The 15,882-nt window shown below is 29.0% G+C and overlaps 1 protein-coding gene and 1 pseudogene across 3 annotated transcripts in view; both read left to right on the forward strand.

Moving 5' to 3' along the window:
• Positions 1–3,838, forward strand: part of LOC132254020 (pentatricopeptide repeat-containing protein At1g71420-like) — a 75,765-nt pseudogene extending 71,927 nt beyond the window's left edge.
• Positions 1–15,882, forward strand: part of LOC104878102 (disease resistance protein RPV1) — a 205,254-nt gene that overhangs the window by 129,561 nt on the left and 59,811 nt on the right. The window lies entirely within an intron of this gene.

Raw genomic sequence — 15,882 nt, forward strand, 5'->3', positions numbered from 1 at the left:
AAGAGAAAAAAGTAGAAAAACTTGAATTTTCTACTGACATTAAATAAACAAAAATTATATTTTAATTAAAATAAAATTATCTTACTAAAAATTGATTTAAGTTTTAAAGGACTTAAATTATAAAAGAAAAAAAGAAAAAAAAAGTATTAAGGCATTTTTACAGTACTTCTTATTTAAAAGCCTGTGGAGGTCTTGCAACAAATATTTCTTCCCTTTATTTCAAATAAAGTTGTATTTATTTGGCTTGTTCAAATTCCCAACTCATTGGCTCTGTATGTACTGTGAATTTGTAATTCATTAGGTGCTGTTTGGGTTATTCGGGGATGTTTTTTCTGGTTTCTTCCTAGGCTTCAGCATGGCCGGCGTTTCCCTGAATTCTAAAGCCATCAATCTTCTCCACCACATTCGCCTTCTCTGCTCTCGAGGCCACCTCCAAGAAGCTCTCAAGCTCTTTACTCCATCACTCCCTCACCTCCACTCGTCCATTCCCATCACACATACGCCGCATTCTTCCACGCGTGCGCCCGCCGCAGTTATCTCCCCCAAGGCCAAGCTCTCCACCGCCACATGCTTTTACACAACCCTAAATCTGATTTCAACCTCTTCATGACTAATCATGTTGTTAACCTGTATGTTAATGTGGGTCATTGGACTTTGCCCACCAATTGTTTGATGAAATGCTGGAGAGGAATATTGTTTCCTGGACTGCTCTCGTTTATGGGTATGCCCAGCATGGTCGACCTGATGGGTGTTCTAGGGTCTTTAGGACATGTTAATTTGGCATCGGCCAATGGAGTTTGCGTTTGGCAGAGTGATTAGCGCTTGTTGTGGGGACGACGATTATAGACGGCAGTTAACGCGCTTGCGTTGAAGACTACTTTTGATTCTTGTGTTTATGTGGGGAATGCTCTTATTATGATGTATTGCAGGAGTGTGTATAAGGCTTGGAGTGTGTACGAGGCAATGGGGTTTCGCAATTTGGTTTCTTGGAATTTTATGATTGCAGGGTTTCAAGTCTATGGATGTGAAAATCGAGCACTTGAGTTATTCTCACAGATGCACTTTGGTGGAATTATGCCACACTGGTCAGCATTTTTTCTTGCTCGTGTGGAATGGGTGATGGTTTTGAATGTTGATTTTAATTGCAGTGTCTTACTATAAAAATTGGGTTTATCTCAGAAATTGAAGTGGCCACTGCCTTGGTCAAGGCTTATTCTAGGCTAGGAGGAGAGGTCAGTGATTGTTATAGGATCTTCTTGGAATTGGATGGCCATCAAGATGTTGTTTCTTGGACTGCTATTATAGCAGTGTTTGCAGAACGGGACCCAGAAGAAGCCCTCCTCCTCTTTCGACAGTTCCTTCGACAGTGTTTGGCTCCAGATCATCATATGTTCTCCATTGTCTTAAAAACTTATGCTGGTCTTGCAACTGAGCGGCATGCATTGACTGTCCAGTCACATGTTCTAAAAGTTGGATTTGAGGAGGACACTGTGCTTGCAAATGCCTTGATTCATGCCTGTGCTAGGTGCGGCTCCATTGCATTGTCAAAGCAAGCTTTTGACAAAATGGGATCCCATGATATAGTTTATTGGAATTCAATGTTGAAGGCATATGCTATGCATGGGCAAGGTAAGGAGGTATTGCAGCTCTTTTCATGAATGGATGCCCAACCTGATGGCACCACCTTTGTTGTCCTCCTCTTAGCTTGTAGTTATGCTGGAATGGTGGAAGAAGGAACTAAAATATTTGAGACAATGTCTAACAATCATGGTATTGCTCCTCAACCTGATCATTACACATGCATGGTTGATATTCTAGGTCGAGCTGGTCGAATTTCTGAGGTAAAGGAGCTTATAGTTAAAATGCTAATGGAGCCTGATCCAGTGGTCTGGAGTGCTTTGCTTGGTGGTTGTAGGAAACATGGTGAAACCAAGTTGGCCAAGTTAGCTGCAGTGAAAGTAAAGGAGTTGGATCCCAATAATTCATTAGGATACATATTGATGTCAAACATATTTTGTACAGATGGTCATTTTAATGAAGCAAGATTAATAAGCAGGGAGATGGAAGGGAAGACAGTAAGAAAGGAACCAGGTTTGAGTTGGATTGAGGTTGTAAATCTGTTACATGAGTTTGTCTCTAGAGGCCAACAACATCCAGAAAGAGAGGCCATATGCGCCAGGCATGAATAGCTAGTTAGGGGATTGAAGGATTTGGGTTACGTGCCTCAAATAAGTTTGGCCCTGCATGAAATAGTAGATGAGCAGAAAGAGGAGCAACTGTATTACCTTAGTGAGAAGCTGGCTTTGGTTTTCGCTTTGATGAATGTAGATAGCATGTGTTGTAGTGGGAACATTATAAAGATTATGAAGAATATCTGAATTTGTGTAGATTGTCATAACTTTATGAAGTTGGCATCAGAACTTGTTGATATGGAGATTGTTGTGAGATATTCAAACCGTTTTCACCATTTTAAAGCGAAGGTGTGCTCTTGCAATGATTATTGGTGACAAACCACTATTACATAACATAGTGGAGATCATCAAGATTAATCCATCCATTGCTTTGAAATGATTGGCAGTTAATATTAACTTTCTAAGAATTTTCTTTATGGTAGCAACCCATTGGGTCCACCTGAGAGCATCAAGATGAAGCTACACACATATAGGAAAAATGAGAATGGCCTCTAGGTTAGGCCTCTCACTACCTTATCCACCAAGCCACTCTTTCTAGTGAATCTGTCCACTGGGTTGCAAAAATTACTTCCACATGGGTTGTCTATCTTAATGCAGTTCTAACTGAGCAACAGATGTCCTGCTTGATGCATTGGGCTTTCTCCCTTAGCCTCCTGGAATGGCTTCTCGTGCATGGCTTTCCCTATACTCTTCACCATTCCTAAACTTCTGGTCCCTGCTCTCTGTGTCCTTTGAAATAGAGGATTTTGCTCACTCAAGCATGACAAAGCCCAACAATAGTGCTATCAGTGTAGCCCCTCTGAATGCTGTTGGTAATTGGATCTCAGTTATAGGTACAGGGATTGAACTACTGGAAGAAATGATTAACACATCGGAAGGTGACAATGGAGGACCAAAAACTCAGTTGGCTGCAAATATCCGATCATCATCTCTCTAAGAGATTCTGTATCGGCTTTGGAAAAAGATACCCTTTCACTCACTAAGTTTTAGAAAGCAGACACTGGAAGAAAAGGACGATAAATCGGTGAGTCAACTGTGTGCTGAAAGGGGTAGAGATTTGAGTGAAGATCAAATTGTCATGGTGTCAGATGGATATTCAGACTTGCAGGTATTGCAAACTAGAATTAAAGTTATTGAGAAGGCAATGGTTGAAATGGAAATCAGGAAAACTTAGACATCAACACCAAACTAGAGGCTGCAATGAGACAGATTGAAGAGTTGAAATCTAAAAGAAGTTATTGATGAGAAAAAAGTTCATATGAGACTCTATGCTTGATCAGATATTTGAATGTTCATCCTGTGGGATAAGCTAGCAGGAGAAAGACTGCTGAAGATGGTAATCAAATGCTTGAATTGCGGGAAACAACTGATGCAAATGGCATCATTGCTCTGAGAGTTGCTAAGGCACACATGTTCCTGTTGGATACCATCAAGTGTGGGATCCATCAACAAAACTACCCACTGGTTTTGTAAAGGAGCTGCCATCATCAAATGAACATTTGAAGGAGCTTGAATTTTTGAGTCTTGAGTCATTGTAAAAACCTGCCATCACTGCAAATATAATAATGGCTTAGGGGAAACCCATTTAGTAACATACCGTTTGGGATTAATCAATTTCATAAGCTGAGAATCCTTGACTAGTGTCACTGCAAGACCATTCTCTCAATTTCATAGCTTCCATTGAGTATACTAGGTTTGTTAAGTCCATCATATCTACTCGGCTTTTCTCCGTTCAAATGCTTCAAGTCAGAAATTCAGGTACGATATTTATGGGCCATGGACATTTTTATACAGACATGAGACCTACATGGTACTCAAATATCTGTAGGATCTGGAATGCTGGGTTAGCAATTTAAAAGAAATACTTGAACTTTTCTCTTTCGGACCAAGAATTAATATTGTTATTCCTGGAAGTACTGGAATTCCAAAGTGGATAAGGCACCAGAAAAAGGGAATAAGGGTGACCATAGATCAGCTGTTGGAATTACCAATATTCATGTTGACATAATCTGTGACCACACAGAAGGTATCAAGCTCAACCCTCCTCCAATGGTATGGATATTAATGATAATGGTCTCAAGAAGCATATGCCCATGTAATTGGATCTTCTTTGGAATTTTGTTGACTGGATATGTTGTGCAAGATACTAACGTCAAGTAAGAGAATAGTTGATGATGACCAGATATTGGCGTCAAGCATTTGGTAAGTCACCTTTTTTCTCTTCTTTGTTTCTATGGCTAAGTGATTTAATGAAATCCTAATCCTTGAGCTAAAACTTAAAACTTCTCTTCTTAATTGTTCTATTTCCCATTCTTTTTTGAATCATCTTATAAGTGGTAGAATTCATGTAAAGAACGAACAATCAAAATTAATCTTAGATAGAGATAATAAGAGTCACGGAAGAATGAATGAGCAATCAAAATTAATTATCAAATTGTGGCTATTCATTTTGCTAAACCAAAACTTTTGTTAAATTAACCCTTTCATTTCACAAGTAAAAAAATCATGATATATGTATATCTTAAAGTCCTTAATCATATCATGCTTTGAGTATGCTGAGGAGCATGGTTTGAGTTTCATTGATATGAATCATGTGTTGCTTGTGTGTGATTCTCATGTTAGTTATATACTTCTATTAGGAACTTTGTAACATAGCCATTGTGCTATCCTTATTGAAACCTTCCTTTTTTATGGTCTACCTAGGTGGAAGTCTTTAGAGATGATTGAGATGAAGTCAATATTATAATGCATCTCTAAAGAGAAATAAAGGCTACATATATACAAGTATGAGTTTTCAAAGACATATAGTGTTGTCTCAACTCATTAAGAGAAGCATGAACTTTTATACAAGGATATTAATTTTCTCCATATGGTGATGTGCACAAGGATATTTTCTCCTTAGTTGTTATGATTCTACCTTTTAAGATAGAAATTTTTGTATAATATCATTTCAAAATATGGGAATTGAATTTTGTTTTATATGACTATTTTCTCTACAAAAATTATTTTCTTCTAATGCTCCTTCATGTTTCTATTATTAAAAGATGAATAATTAAAACAAAACTTAGTGTCGTTCAGATATATTTCTTATTTTTTGTTTTTATAAAGGAAGATAGTAATAACTTCTATACAAAATAGTGAAGCTTTTAGACTCTTAGCTTAAAAATGAGTATTTTAAAGTATTAAAAAAATTTTACATCAATTTTTTAGAATTTTATTCATTATGTTAATAAATTAATAATAAAATATTTTAACTTAAAGAAGTGTTTTATTTTAAAAGAAGTAAAATTTTATAATAAAAAGGATTGTAATAATAAAAATCATTATTTTATTAAAAAAAAAAAGGATAAGAATTAAATACAAAAGTTATAAAAATTTATAATTTACTAATTGTATTTTGTTATAAGTGATTGGCTAAATCTATCTTCCTAAATGACATAAGTGATTTTTAAGTAGTTTATTTATCATTAAAGATCTCATAAGTCAAATGACACTAAATATAACGTTAAAAAACTCTCTTGAATGAGGTAAAAAACCACGGAGAAAATTTCTTCCCTTTCAATCAAAAAGGGAATACATATCTTTGCCAGTTTCTTCACCCTGATAACTAGTGGAAACATATATCAATACTTGAGGTATAATCCATCAACACAAAAACAAGTAGAGAATGGAAGATGATACCATGGTAGTTTTCCTAAAAGGTTGATGGAAGGACCTTCATATTCACCTTTAAAAACTCCTATTTTTTCTATTCTTTCTCTCTTCTAGGATCTTCTACTTTCAAAATTTTAACATACATAAAAGAAACCCTAGATGCTCCTTATATTTGGGCTTAGAAAACACCCAAAAAGAATACCCTAATATATGGGCTTAGAGAACACCCCAAAAGCATAATATATGGGGTAAGAGAACAACCAAAAAGAATAGCCCAATCTATGGCCTATAAAAAAATTTGGGATCAACATAAGCCAAGAGATACACAAAAATCAAGAATAAATGTAAATATCAAAAGAAAGAAAGATACCAATATCAAAAGAAAGAAAGATACCAATATCAAAGAAAAAGACTAAAAAAAACATATTATGTATAAGCTGTTGGTTTCTTAACATATTTTGAATTAAATCTTCGAAATAAAGAGTGACAAAAATTCATGGCTACTTATGGTGTTTGGTAAAGGAAAAACCAAAAAGGTCTTTGGTCTTACAAAACCGTATGGGACATACCACTTCATTTAATGAAAGAAACCAACTTGCAATAAAAAAAAGAAAAAAAAAATGTTTAAGACAAGGGAAAAGTAAGATTTATTTTCTTTTTTTTTTTTCTAAAAAAAAGGGGAAAAATTCAATTACTTTAAATACATGTTATCTAAAGCACATGACTACTTATAGTGTTTGGTGTAAAAAATAAAAATAAAAATTAGAAAGGCCTTTTTGGTCTTACAAAACCGTGTGGGACACACCACTTCATCTAATGAAAGAAAACAACTTCCAATGAAAAAGAAAAAAGAAAAAAAAAATGTTTAATCAAATTGATTAGAAAAAAAGACAAGGAAAGACTATGACTTATCTTTTTTCTTTTTTCCTTTTTTTTAAAAAAAATAATTATTCACTGTAAATACGTGTTATTTAAAGCACATGACTATTTATGATGTTTGGTAAAGGAAAACCAAAAAGGTCATTGGTTTTACAAAATTGTGTGGACACACCACTTCATCTAATGAAATTAAGAAACCAACTTGCATTGAAAAAAGAAAAAAGAAAAAAAATGTTTAATCAAATTTAAAATAACAAAAAAAAATTATTTACTTTAAATACATGTTGTCTAAAACACATGGCTACTCATGGTGTTTGGTAAGGGAAAAAACAAAAAGGTCTTTGGCCTTGCAAAACCATGTGGGACACCACTTTATCTAATGAAATCAAACAATTTACGATAGAAAAAGAAAAAGGGAAAAAGAAAGTGTTTAATCAAATTGATTAGAAAAAATATAAGGAAAGGATAAGACTTATCTTTTTTTCTTTTCTAAAAAAAAAAAATTATTCACTTTAAATATATGTTATCTAAAGCATATGACTACTTGTAGTTTTTGGTGGAGGAAAACCACAAAGGTCTTTGGTCTTACAAGATCATATGAGACATACCATTTTATCTAATGAAAGAAAACAACTTGCAATTCAAAAAAAAAATGAAGTTTAATCATATTGACTAGATAAAAAGATAAGGGGAGAGTAAGACTTATCTTTTTCTTTAAAAATATATATATATTCACTTTAAATACATGTTATCTAAAGTGATGAACCACATATACTAACCATTTCATAGGATTAGAAGAAATTGAAATAAAAATGCTTTCCTTATTTTATTTCACAAAAAAATAAAAAAATAAAAAACGTTTTCATTTAATAATTTGTAGCACTGCTTTAATTATCTAAGATACAATTTTGAAGATGATAGGATGACTAGTTTATTCCTCATCCACTAATATCAATCTTTATAAAGTAGCTTGCAATAAATAGTAATATAATTTCTTTTAATTTTTTTTAAAAAATATAACTAATTGTCATTCTTGACTATTTGTGCATATAACTCTACATGATTAAAAGTAATAGAAAAATGTAAAACTATATTGTAGTTTTGTAGGATATCCTTGATTTTTTTGTAAGAGATAAAAAAAAAATATTACTACTAAGTAAAGCTTGATTTCTCTCTCCATATTATATAAATATAAAAAGAGTATGATTTCTCTCTGTATAAAACTCTTTTGAATCTTCCACTTTCATCAACTATTGTATGCATTGTTGCTTGGACCCTATGGGTAACCTGAGAAGACTAAAAAAGTCTTTATCTTCTTTCAACAAACTTTGTGAGATCCTCTACTTAGTCACATAGAATTGATGAAAATATAAAAGTAAAAAAGAAATAATTAAGAAGAAGGATAATATTGTCCACCAATATGAGTCCTTCAATGTAAAGGTACATTTGAGGATTTAAACTTTGTTAATTTCTTAGCATTACCATTTTTTGAATGAAATTTCATGAAAATTTTATAGAAATTCCATGTTTCCTTATCCCTTTGACCTAAATTTCTTGAAAATTTTGTGGAAATTTCATGTTTCTTCTTGTGTCAAGATTAAAGTTTTCTATACCTTTTATTGGGTATAATATAATATATAAATTTATTAGTTACATTCTACCTATTACCTTGAATTTAAGTTGTGGTACTCATTTTTTTCACTCCTTGAATTACTAATCATATAAATCCTTCACCAAGTAGTTAGCTAAATGTTCTTTCATAATTTTCTAGAGGCCTCAATATATCAAGTAGAGAGATTTTGAATTTCCTAATATTAGTAAAGGAGGCATGTCTAGATGCTCTTTTAGTTTTGATCTTGGTATTAAAAAATAAGTATTTTAAAAAAGGAAAATAATTTTTTTCATTAATAATTGTTTTATATAATTTTTTAAGAACTTGTTTATATAAATTTTCTCTTGTGACCTTAGTTTTTTAATAATTTGACAATAAAAAGAGGGACTATGTAAATGGTAAACATCAATAAGAAATTACTTCCTATATTTTGTTTTGAATTTTAAGAATATATATATATATATATATATATATATATATATATATATATGAGAAGGTGTCTTAGAAACCCAATCAACTTTTCATCAAAGACATTGTTATTGAGTGGGAAAATGAGAAAATGAAAAGCAAAAAGTAGAGAACAATCATGGAAAGACCTTGACTCCTAAAAAAAAATAGAAGTAAAAGAAAAATGAGTGTCGATTTGTTGGTACTAAAGCCAACCACAAATGAAAAGGAATTGATATCAAAGGACAATATGCCAACTGTGAAAACACAAAAAAGATGGAATGATCTTTAATGTGTTGACTTGTTGACTTTAAGATGCTAATGGTCCTTCTCATGAGTTTTAAATATTTATTCTATAGAATAAGTAATAGTTTTATTTAACTCTTGGAAACACTTGTGTTATAAGAATTATGGTATTAGTGTCTTCATTTTACCATATAAGAAACTAAGAAAATTGTAATTTTATTTCTATTTATTTTCAAAACAATTTATGATATAATATGAGTAAAAATTTGTATAACATTTACAAGAAAATTATAATACCATGAAATTTCTAATTATTAAAGATAAAAATCATCTAAGACATAACTCAAAATAAACAATAATCTCACATAGCCCCATAAAATAATGTACAAGGAAAAAAGGCAAGAAAGAGGTCACTTATGTCAATCAACAAAGTATCGTTCCTTCTTAGAATTTTCCAAGATGACAAAAAGTCAACCTAACTCTCATTTTTTTCTTTTTTTTTTTTAATAAAGAAAAGACTCAGAAATTGTCATGCATCTTTCTCACAACAATGGTAAAATACTAATTGTCCATTGGATTTTGGAAAAAAAAATACCATTTTTTTAAAATATTTATTAAAATCTGATAGATTCGAAACTACTTCCAAATCTACAACATTTTTTAAGACATCAATTGGAAGTCGTCTTTTAAAAAGATAACTTTACGTTAAATATTGAAGTTTGCTTTTCAAAAAATAACTTTAAAATTCATCTAAACTTATCTTTTTAAAATGCAATTTTTAATTAGATTATTCCAAACTATCCTATATTTAAAAATATTTTTTTTTTGAATTGTCATATTTAAAAAACATATTTTTAAAAATTACTATTTTTTTTAAATATCGCTTTAGTGTTTTATTTGATGACATATGCAGTTATTTATTTTTTTCAATCTTTCCTACGAGGTATTAGTATCTTCAACTTCCCACCCAAGAAACTAAATAATGTATCATCTTACTTATATTTATATTGAAAATAAATTTATGATATGTTGATGTGAATATGATAAGAAAATAATGATGTCATAAAAACTCTTTTATTAAAAATGAAACTCATATAAAATATAACTTAAAATAAACAATAATTCTCGACAAGCCCCATAAAAACAATGCACACGGAAAATGCCAAGAAAAGGGTCACCTATGTTGGTCAATAAGCAATTTTTCCTTGTGAAGTGACCACCCCCATTCATTACTTTTTGACTTGGTGAATAAATGATTCAAATAAACAATAATTCTCTGGAAGCCCCAAAATACAAGGGAGAATTGTGTTTAAAGGTTGTTATATGGGAAGTATATGGTTTTGGAAACCCATATAACTGAAATATGATATTTGCCTGGTAATGAGAAAAATATTATATATTTCATGCACTATATACTGTTTATATTTGTATTTTCGAAATTACCCCCTCCATACCTCCCTGTCAGTAACCATCACCAGTCAAACCCATGGTCACATGCAACATGTTTCACATTGCCCCTTGTTTCTTTCCTTCCTTAACCCATCCCACCTCATTTGTTTTTATTTTTTCTATTTTTCTGTTTTATACTTTTAAGTTTAAAAATAAAATAAAAAAATTGGGGAAAAAAATAACTGTCTTAAAATAAAATAATTAGAAGAAAAAACGAAAAGAGAAAAAAATAAAATTCTAAGAAATAAACTAAAAAGATAAAAAAAAAAATTATAAGAAAGAGTTTGGCACTAGGATTTATATATTATTATTTTTATAATTTAATTTTAGTAAATATAGATATAAATATCTATGGAAAAAATAAATTATTTTTAATTAATTTATTTTTAAATTTCATTTAATTGGTTGTTAAAAATAAATAAAAAATTATAAATCGAGATGCAATAAGTATATCATCATTTATTTTATATCATTGAATATATTTGAATTAAATATATTATAATTTTAATATTAAATATATCTTCAAGTTGGAAATATTATTACCATATGTTATAATATTATTGTCGAATAATATTTAATGTAGTTTAATAATTAATGTACGTATACTTAGAAAATTCATATTATTTACACATATACGTGATATTATTGTTGAATATATCAATAAAACAATTTAAAAATGTTGATTACTACTTTTTATATCATTTTAAAAAAAATTTCTCCAAAATTTTGTCTCAACTATATTTTGTGTCAAAATATTTCTCGATATATCTATAAAATGGAGTTATCGATATATTCATCAAAATCGATATTTTCATTATTAGTTAAATTTTATAATGATTTTATTTTCAATCATGCTACCTAGTTAAGATTATTTATTTATTTTCAATGGTAAATGATTTATTTTATTTATTATCATCTATATTATGAATATAATGAATTTAAATCGGTATAATATTAAGATCTATTATTAGATAAGATTTTATAATTTTATTTTTATTTTAAAAAAATCTAAAACATTATCTAAGGGATTTCCTTTATTGTCAATTAAATTTGTCTTATCTATTATATATATATATATATATATTTGAAACTTATATGACTTATTATACAATTTTTTGAAATTCTTATGACCAAAATTTATGTGAAAAAATATGTTATAGTTTGAAGTTAGGCAATTTTTATTTTTACATTTTGTTGCAATAAAATCATGTAAAATAATTTATGGAGTGAAAGCTATGAAAATGAATAATAGATATCATTTACATATTTTTATAATAAAAAACATTAATATTTTGTATATCTAAGGTCAAAAGTTGTACATAACAATTTTTTACAATTATACAGCTAAAAGCAATATAAAAAAATATTTCAAAAATCTAAAGTTATGCAAATATTCCATTTGATTGTAATAAAAAATTTTATAATTAGAAGTTATGAGAAAATTATTACTTTTATATATATATATATATATATATATATATATATATGCATATCTGGTAATTATTAGTTTTGTGCTTATAATATAAAGTAGATTTATTTTAAAATATTTGTCTCATATATTGTATGATATATGCATAAGGGACGATGGTAATATAGCTCAAGTAAATTTGATTGCAAACTCTTAAAGAAATAAAATTTGACTGGATATGTTGTGCAAGATACTAACATCAAGTAAGAGAATAGTTGATGATGACCAGATATTTATGTCAAGCATTTGGTAAGTCACTTTTTTTCTCTTCTTTGTTTCTATGGCTAAGTGATTTAATGAAATCCTAATCCTTGAGCTAAAACTTAAAACTTCTTGTCTTAATTGTTCTATGTCCCATTCTTTTGCGAATCATCTTATTAGTGGTAGAATTCATGTAAAGAACGAACAATCAAAATTAGTCTTAGATAGAGATAATAAGAGTCATGGAAGAATGAATGAGCAATCAAAATTAATTATCAAATTGTGGCTATTCATTTTGCTAAACCAAAACTTTTGTTAAATTAACCCTTTCATTTCACAAGTAAAAAATCATGATATATGTATATCTTAAAGTCCTTAATCATGTCATGCTTTGAGTATGCTGAGGAGCATGGTTTAAGTTTCATTGATATGAATCATGTGTTGCTTGTTTGTGATTCTCATGTTAGTTATATACTTCTATTAGGAACTTTGTAACATGGCCATTGTGCTATCCTTATTGAAACCTTCTTTTTTATGGTCTATCTCTAGGTGGAAGTCTTTAGAGATGATTGAGATGAAGTCAATATTATAATGCATCTCTAAAGAGAAATAGAGGCTACATATCTACAAGTATGAGTTTTCAAAGACATATAGTGTGGTCTCAACTCATTAAGAGAAGCATGAACTTTTATACAAGGATATTAATATTCTCTACATGGTGATGTGCACAAGGATATTTTTTCATTAGTTGTTATGATTCTACCTTTTAAGATGGAAATTTTTGTATAATATCATTTCAAAATATGGGAATTGAATTTTGTTTTATATGACTATTTTCTCTACAAAAATTATTTTCTTCTAATTCTCCTTCATGTTTCTATTATTAAAAGATGAATAATTAAAACAAAACTTAGTGTCGTTCAAATATATTTCTTATTTTTTGTTTTTATAAAGGAAGATGGTAATAACTTCTATATAAAATAGTGAAGCTTTTAGACTCTTAGCTTAAAAATGAGTATTTTAAAGTATTAAAAAAATTTTACGTAAATTTTTTAGAATTTTATTCATTATGTTAATAAATTAATAATAAAATATTTTAACTTAAAGAAGTGTTTTATTTTAAAAGAAGTAAAATTTTATAATAAAAAGGATTGTAATAAAAAAATCATTATTTTATAAAAAAGGATAAGAATCAAATACAAAAGTTATAAAAAATTTATAATTTACTAATTGTATTTTGTTATAAGTGATTGGCTAAATCTCTCTTCCTAAATGACATAAGCGGTTTTTAAGTAGTTTATTTATCATTAAAGATCTCGTAAGTCAAATGAGACCAAATATAACGTTAAAAAACTCTCTTGAATGAGGTAAAAAACCACGAAGAAAATTTCTTCCCTTTCAATCAAAATGGGAATACATATCTTTGCTAGTTTCTTCACCCTGATAACTAGTGGAAACATATATCAATACTTGAGGTAGAATCCATCAACACAAAAACAAGTAGAGAATGGAAGATGATACCATGGTAGTTTTCCTAAAAGGTTGATGGAAGAACCTTCATATTCACCTTAAAAAAAACTCGTATTTTCTCTCTTCTAGGATCTTCTACTTTCAAATTTTTAACATACATAAAAGAAACCCTAGATGCTCCTTATATTTGGGCTTAGAAAACACCCAAAAAGAATACCCTAATATATGGGCTAAGAGAACACCCAAAAAGAATAGCCCAATCTATGGCCTAGAAAAAAATTTGGGATCAACCTAAGCCAAGAGATACACAAAAATCAAGAATAAATGTAAATATCAAAAGAAAGAAAGATACCAATATCAAATAAAAAGACTAAAAAAACATATATATTATGTATAAGCTTTTGGTTTCTTAACATATTTTGAATTAAATCTTCGAAATAAAGAGTGACAAAAATTCATGGCTACTTATGGTGTTTAGTAAATGAAAAACCAAAAAGGTCTTTGGTCTTACAAAACCATATGGGACATACCACTTCATTTAATGAAAGAAACCAACTTGCAATAAAAAAAATAAAAAAAAAGTGTTTAAGACAAGGGAAAAGTAAGATTTATTTTCTTTTTTTTTTTTCTAAAAAAAAAGGGAAAAATTCAGTTACTTTAAATACATGTTATCTAAAGCACATGACTACTTATAGTGTTTGGTAAAAATAAAAATAAAACTAGAAAGGCCTTTGGTCTTACAAAACCGTGGGACACACCACTTCATCTAATGAAAGAAAACAACTTGCAATGAAAAAGAAAAAAGAAAAAAAATGTTTAATCAAATTGATTAGAAAAAAAGACAAGGAAAGAGTATGACTTATCTTTTTTCTTTTTCCTTTTTTTTTAAAAAAAAATTATTCACTTTAAATACATGTTATTTAAAGCACATGACTATTTATGATGTTTGGTAAAGGAAAACCAAAAAGGTCATTGGTTTTACAAAATTGTGTGGACACACCACTTCATCTAATGAAATTAAGAAACCAACTTGCATTGAAAAAAGAAAAAAGAAAAAAAAATGTTTAATCAAATTGATTAGAAAAAAAAAAACGAGAAGAGTGAGACTTAATTTTTTTTTTTTTTAAAATAACAAAAAAAATTATTTACTTTAAATACATGTTGTCTAAAACACATGGCTACTCATGGTGTTTGGTAAGGGGAAAAATAAAAATGTCTTTGGCCTTGCAAAACCGTGTGGGACACCACTTTATCTAATGAAATCAAACAATTTACGATGGAAAAAGAAAAAAGAAAAAAGAAAGTGTTTAATCAAATTGATTAGAAAAAAAGATAAGGAAAGGGTAAGACTTATCTTTTTTTCTTTTCTAAAAAAAAAATTATTCACTTTAAATACATGTTATCTAAAGCATATGACTACTTGTAGTTTTTGGTGGAGGAAAACCACAGAGGTCTTTGGTCTTATAAGATCATATGAGACATACCACTTTATCTAATAAAAGAAAACAACTTGCAATTAAAAAAAAAATGAAGTTTAATCATATTGACTAGATAAAAAGATAAGGGGAGAGTAAGACTTATCTTTTTCTTTAGAAATATATATATTCACTTTAAATACATGTTATCTAAAGTGATGAACCACATATACTAACCATTTCATAGGATTAGAAGAAATTGAAATAGAAATGCTTTCCTTATTTTATTTCACAAAAAAATAAAAAAATAAAAACCGTTTTCATTTAAGAATTTGTGGCACTACTTTAATTATCTAAGATACAATTTTGAAGATGATAGGATGACTAGTTTATTCCTCATCCACTAATATCAATCTTTATAAAGTAGCTTGCAATAAATAGTAATATAATTTCTTTTAAATTTTTTTTAAAAATATAACTAATTGCCATTCTTGACTATTTGTGCATATAACTCTACATGATTAAAAGTAATAAAAAAATGTAAAACTATATTGTAGTTTTGTAGGATATCCTTGATTTTTTGTAAGAGATTAAAAAAAAAATAATTACTACTAAGTAAAGCTTGATTTCTCTCTCCATATTATATAAATATAAAAAGAGTATGATTTCTCTCTCTATAAAACTCTTTTGAATCTTCCACTTTCGCCAATTATTGTATGCATTGTTGCTTGGACCCTAGGGGTGACATGAGAAGACCAAAAAAGTCTTTATCTTCTTTCAACAAACTTTGTGAGATCCTCTACCTAGTCACATAGAATTGATGAAAATATAAAAGTAAAAAAGAAATAA

This window comes from Vitis vinifera, chromosome 7, assembly GCF_030704535.1.
Source record: "Vitis vinifera cultivar Pinot Noir 40024 chromosome 7, ASM3070453v1".
In the NCBI taxonomy this organism is placed as follows: domain Eukaryota; kingdom Viridiplantae; phylum Streptophyta; class Magnoliopsida; order Vitales; family Vitaceae; genus Vitis; species Vitis vinifera.